The sequence below is a fragment of the Solanum tuberosum genome, unplaced genomic scaffold (assembly GCF_000226075.1).
Source record: "Solanum tuberosum cultivar DM 1-3 516 R44 unplaced genomic scaffold, SolTub_3.0 scf00584, whole genome shotgun sequence".
In the NCBI taxonomy this organism is placed as follows: Eukaryota; Viridiplantae; Streptophyta; class Magnoliopsida; order Solanales; family Solanaceae; genus Solanum; species Solanum tuberosum.
Window position 1 is genome coordinate 114,608 of NW_006239504.1, and position 6,436 is coordinate 121,043.

The 6,436-nt window shown below is 36.0% G+C and overlaps 1 pseudogene; it reads right to left on the reverse strand.

Annotated features, from left to right (window-relative positions):
* Positions 1-644: 644 nt before the first annotated feature.
* Positions 645-6,378, reverse strand: LOC102582621 (putative late blight resistance protein homolog R1A-3; annotated as a pseudogene).
* Between the last annotated feature and the right edge of the window lie 58 nt (positions 6,379-6,436).

The following is a 6,436-nucleotide window of genomic DNA, read 5'->3' on the forward strand; positions in this document are numbered from 1 at the left end:
TTCTGAATTGAAGTAAGATAAACATTTGCTAATTTATAAAAATATTATTAGATAAAAAATGTTAAAAAGAAAATAAACAATATATTTATTTAAAAAAATGAGTATTTTGACTCATTAGTAACAATAAGGGTATTTTTGAACCAAAATATTGACGGTAAGGACATTTTTGGATTAAACTACAAACGGGGGGCATTTTTGTTCATTGCACATAGTTTAAGGGCATTTTTGATCCTTTTCCCTAATTTATATATACGTTCATGCATGAAGATACATTCTTTTTCTATTAAAAGAATTGAAGTGAATCAATTCTATGTTGAAAAAGAATTGAATATTCATTGTTAAAATCATTCGCTTCATAATTTAATAGATCTTCTATTTAATCAGTTGAGAATAAAGATAAAGTCATAATTTACATGTCAATATCAGTAACAATGAAATTTATGATGAGAGAAAATCCTCGACTTTAAAAATCGTGAAGGTTCAAGTCCCTCTATCCCTCAAAAGACTTTCATATACCTCACATTGTCAAGTAACTTTATTCTTCAAAAACTAGATAGAAAGATATATCCAACTTTTTTTTTTAATCTAGTCAATTTTTATACGAGTAAAATGTTAAAAATGAAGGGAAAAAAAAAAAAAAAAAACACAAAACAACACATGCTTATCTACTAAAATTCTACATAATATTCACAAAGAGTTCAGTTGAGACCATCAAACAATGTGTAGATATTTTTCAACATTGGTGTCAATTTCCTTCGGGCTGATTCGATCAAGTAGGGTAAACTCAATGGAATTCATAACCCTTTCAATCTTCTCCTTATTTCCTTAGTTGGGCAGCAGCGTTGTCACTTCCAGGAAGAGCCACATCAGGGAGGATAGTAGCTGAATCAGAATTCAATAAAAACATGATAGCGGAATGAGTTAGAGCTATGTTCAACTGGAAAAACCCACGCAAACAAAAAACCCTTTCTAATTAGGGATGATAATCGCAATGGTGAGTGTCTATTACCTACTATAAGTAGGGGCTCACAGAAGACTGTAAACGACTGAATTAATCAGAACAACACACATATATTTTGGTTTCTAAACGGACACTGGCTTAGGCCTCATGCAATGCTAAACTTGCAACAACCATATTCCAACATAGTTTTTTTCCTCTGTTATGTTAAAACTGAATCCACATATATTATCAAATTTGTACTTCAAAAGAATTAACAGTTGTATATATGTATGTATTCAGCATCATACTTACTGCTGCAAACAACGACAAATGTTGTATAGCAGCCCTCAACTATAAATGTATATCTTGAAAGATTTACAAAAACTTGGAAAAACTGAGATATAGAATTACTTCATGTAGTACAGAGAGTCGTGATGTATCTGAACTCGAAGAGTAACACATGATATGCAAATAAATCAAGCCCGTGCCAAAGAAGAGAAGAGCGTATACTAAAGAAACAACTTGAGTGAACAAATGTTGAAGCTGTAGGCAAGGACAGATGGGAACAAAATGAAGAAATTGAACAAAAGTCGTGCGATAACAATAGCAATGCAACTTACCACAACAGAATAAAAGAGCTGAGAGAATGCAATAGATGTCTGAAGATTTATCTTTAGCCTCGAAAGCTGATGTACGGGCAAAGGGAATTCTATCCTGCATTCCTTATAACATGCCCTCTGCAAAGAAAATGACACTGGAAAAAAAAGAAAGAAATGAAAGTTAATCTTTAATAATAATGATAGCTTAAATATTTGGAAACAATTTATTTTTAAACTTCACATGTTTTAAGGCTAGAAATTCCAAAACTAACCATTTCTTCTTCAAACTCCGCCACATAAAATAAAACCGAGGAAGTAATAAATTCATCTGTACTCACATATTTTCCCAGGGTTAAGAGCGCTCAAGACTTGAGCAGGCAATGGACTTGAAGCTTATCTTCTCCCGTCATATCTTCAACATATTGCTTAATCATCATAGCGGAATCTTTAAGATGACGGTTATAATCAACTTTGATAATTTTTAATGAATAAATATCTCCAAAACTAGGCGGAATCTCATCAAGCTTCCGACATCTCCACAGTACTAATTTCTCAAGCACGGCAAAGGATTCCTCTCCAACCTCCCACTTAGCAAGAGCCACTTCATCCAACTCCAAGAATTTGAGATTCTCAAAGGTGTCTTCCTCACCCATGTTCCATTCTTCCCCCTGGATGATTGTGTTCTTAAGGGTCAAATTTTCAAGGTTGGGCAGTCTCGCTATTATTGATAGCGAATCGGATGACAGAGGAAACACACCCAACCACAAACTTTTCAAACTCGCAGGGAAGTGAAAATCCCATGGCCGATTTGTTGCTACAGAGGGCCCACTGTCATTTGTGTTTGAACTTTCAAAAACAATTCTAAGGTCTTCTAGTTCAGTTAGGAAATCCAATTTCGGGAACCAATATCCTTCAGTTGAATAATCCCATGATTCCTTGAGACGAAATGCAAGCCCTTGAAGATTGGGAAACCTTTTGAAAATATCCTCTGCGTCTTTCGAATAGGAAAGCTCGAGATTCTCTAACTGTCTCAAGTTCTCCAACTTTGTGTCCTCTGCTATCAGTATTGGTTCATCTGAATTCAAATCAAAGAAAGAACATGCACTCATGAACAGCACTCGCAACTTCACAAGATCCCAAATTCTCGGTAATAGTACCAAGGTTGATCCTATGTTAGACACCAAGAGCGTTTCTAGATTCCAGAGGTTTGATAAAGACGTAGGCAGAGATTTAACTTCTGTCCCAATGCATAAGAACCTCAAATGATTCAACATGCATATTTCATTCAGCAAAGAATCTTTCACCTTGATAAAAGAGGGATCCAGGTACAACACTCTAAGAAGCCTCAAGTGTCTCAGGTGACAAATATCAGAAAGACGGTCGTCCAGCTTGTCTCCAATTATCCTCAAAGAATACAGGTGTTTACCAGAATGCCTTATCTTATTTGAACCGAACAGGACAAAATTGTTAAGCAGAAAGAACTCGCTGTTACAATCAATGGTCACTATACGTGGCATCAAATCTGAAGAAGAAGGTGGAGCACTTGAACTTATCCGATCAAACAACTTTTCCTTTCTTGCTTTCATCAAACAAAAGTCATGCACAAGATCATGAAGTCGGCAAGTCGGGTGATCACCTATCTCATTGAAAAGAAATACCAAGCTACTGGAAATTAAGTTGTCCAAATAAACATCCATCACTTCTTCCACACTCTTCATCTCTGTCTGTTCCACAAGTCCTTCAGCACGCCAAAAATCTTTCAACGCAAGGATTATCATTGGACTGTCCTTTGGAAACCTTGCAAGGTAAAGAAAGCATGGCTTCAGGTGATTTGGTATATGGTCATAACTTAATTCTATAACCTTCATCACTTCCACTTCACTGTTCAAAATAAAGGAACTCAAATTATTTCGAACTTCAAGCCACACAGTTTTTTTCTTTTCCTTCCTTGCTACAACTCCAGCAATCAGATCAGCCACCAAAGGAAGCCCTTTACAATTTTGGGCTAATTCTTTTCCAACATTCAATAGTTCATCAGGGCAACTCTCCTTTCCAAATGCTCTTTTCTCAAATAATTCCCAACTTTCTTCTGGTCTTAGCAATCGAAGGTTAAGAGGATCAGTGGTGCGCTTCCCATGCAAAGCCACTTCCAGTTCTCGAGTTGTTAAAATGATTCTACTTCCTTTCTCAACTGTAGGAAAAGGTCTTGTTAAATCAACCCATGTAGTAGTATCCCACACGTCATCTATCACAATTAGGTACCTCTTTCCAAACAGTTGTTTCCGTAGCATATCAGCAACATCAATATTCTCACTCAATTTTGAATCCAAGTCACTAACTTGATTAAAAATTTTATGCAACAACTTCTTCTCGTCATATTCTTGGCCGACTGTGCACCATGCACGAAGGTCGAAATGACTAGAAACTGATTTATCATTGTATACTTTGTATGCCAAAGTAGTTTTACCCGAACCCGGCATTCCAGTGATCGAAATGACATCTAGATCTGCCGGTCCACTGGTGAGCTTCCTAATTATCCAATTTGTCTCCTCCTCAAAACCTACAATTATTTTACCAGTTGTCAATGACTTGCTTTCAACTGACTTCTTGGGAGAGTTTACAACAATGAGGCTCCTATCCTTGGGAATCTTCTCAAGTAAATTGGAGATGTCTTCTTTGATAAGGTTGATCTTTTTTATGGTAATGGGAAGTGAGAAAATAAGATGTAAGAGACCATTATCTCGAACAATAATTGAATCAATGACATCTTTTGCCTCATATGCCACATCTAATACATGTGCCCAAAGATCTTTATACAATTCTTGCTCATCATTCACGAAAAAGAATCTTATGAATTCTAGGTCTTGTTTCACCAGCCCAATTTCTTCCTTTATCAAAGCAATTGAATATGCATTGGAATCTAGCAAATCATTTAAGTGTCTGTGTAGCAGATGCATGAAGAGTGGTCCATCACTCATGGGGAAGCAATGTTGAAATGAGTTCGGGGCTTTTAGATAAACATGTTTGAGATCTTCCTTGACGGGTTCAATATTTTCCAACAAGTCTAGAGTTGCAAGATTTGTTTCATTGACACTCTCTTCATTCCTTGATTTCTCTTTTAAGTCCCAAACAAGAGTTGATACCTCCCTGGTAAGTGCACCAACACGAGCCAACAGATCAAATTATTTGTCATGATGAATCAAGTCCTTGGGCATATCAGATAGAATAATTAATAGGAACTCTATCATGATGTGAATGTTTCGAGCCCCTGAAATACTGGTGGTAGTAACATTTACCATGTGCTCTTGTAGATGAATCAGATATTCCCTAAGAATGTCCGGAGAGGTTTCCAGGAGCTTCTTAATAAAGCGTCCAACTTCTGCTGAAGTTGGTGTTTTCAAATTTGTAAAACATATGTGCATCACGTCCAGTTCAGTTGGAAAAATCTTCAAGAACAGATGAGCTAGCTTGAAGACTTGAGAGTCTTCACTAATTGTTTCATCCCAAAGGAAGAGTCCAACTCTCTCAGCCATAGGTTGAAACTGAGGTAAGACATATTCAACAATCTCGTGCTCAATGCAACCATTCACTATCAACCCATGGAAATCTCTCATGTTGCCACACACATTCTGAAGAATCTCATATGGATAAACCTTTTCAGCAAGAAACTTGGATAGATGATGGAGATTCAGAAGGAGGAAGTTCAACTGCTCCTCAGTAATGATGGCACTTGATTTAGAACGCTGACATGAGCCGATACAATCATCCATATTATTGGCGAGGCTAGGAAGGGTATGATTCATGTAGTTGTATTTACACCCGATGTTGTTGTCAACATCATCCAAAATTGATCGAAGCAGATCTTTAACCTCTCTTTTTGCAGCATTCATTGTATCTTCAAACTTCTCCAAATTGAAATAAGAAAGCTGGACGTACGTACAAATAAATGCTAGCACAAATTTCAGATTTTCAATTTGATCGGCCATGTCAACAGCTATTTGATCTTCTTCATTCTTTAACCTCTCCATGAAATCCAGAACATTGACAACGTCCTTGAGAAGAGCAGAAAATGACACCTGCGATAAGACCAAATGTCATATCAATTCAAAGCAACAGACAGTTGGCTAATTAAATATCATCATGATGTTAAATTAGTCTACTGCGAATTAAAGTTAGGACACCACGCCCTTAAAGTCTATACATGATAGATAGAATCATGGAATCATGACAAAGGGAATGGTTCATTATATTTTGTATGACATACCGATGAGTTGTTTGCTTCCTCTTCCTCTCTTACTATTTCATTATATTTTGCTTTTTCCATGATTGTATTTTTCCTCTCAAGTTCTCAAGACCTGATGCATAACAGGAAACAATATTGTATTTATAGTCAGTTGTAATAAACATAGTTGGATGGATTCGAAATAATCATGAAGAGACATTTTAAGGACGAATATTAAATTCGTAACCATATGCAAAAATACAATTCCACCAAAATTTATTCTGCTTCTTCTTCCCTTTTCAGTGAAATAACAATTCCTCTTTACACCAAAAGTGAAATAACAACTAATAAACAGTTCAGTTGAGACTTTGATCAAACACATTGTAGGCATTTTTTTTTACAAGAATCACAACAGCAAAACCAATTTGTGCAAAAATGAACAACGACCTGCTTTTTGCAGATAAAGAGAGAGGTATAAATAAGTCATTTTGAAAAATTTCTACTCCAATTAGAGATGTGAAGTACCAAAATTAAACACACTTTATTTTTAGTTAAAAGACTCACCTTTTTACTATGATGAATGGCTGATCTCTTTTCCTCCTCCCAAAAAAAAAAAAACTTGTGTGGAAGAGAAGAGAATGAGAATGAGAAAAGATAAGAGTGGGAGGAGGGTGG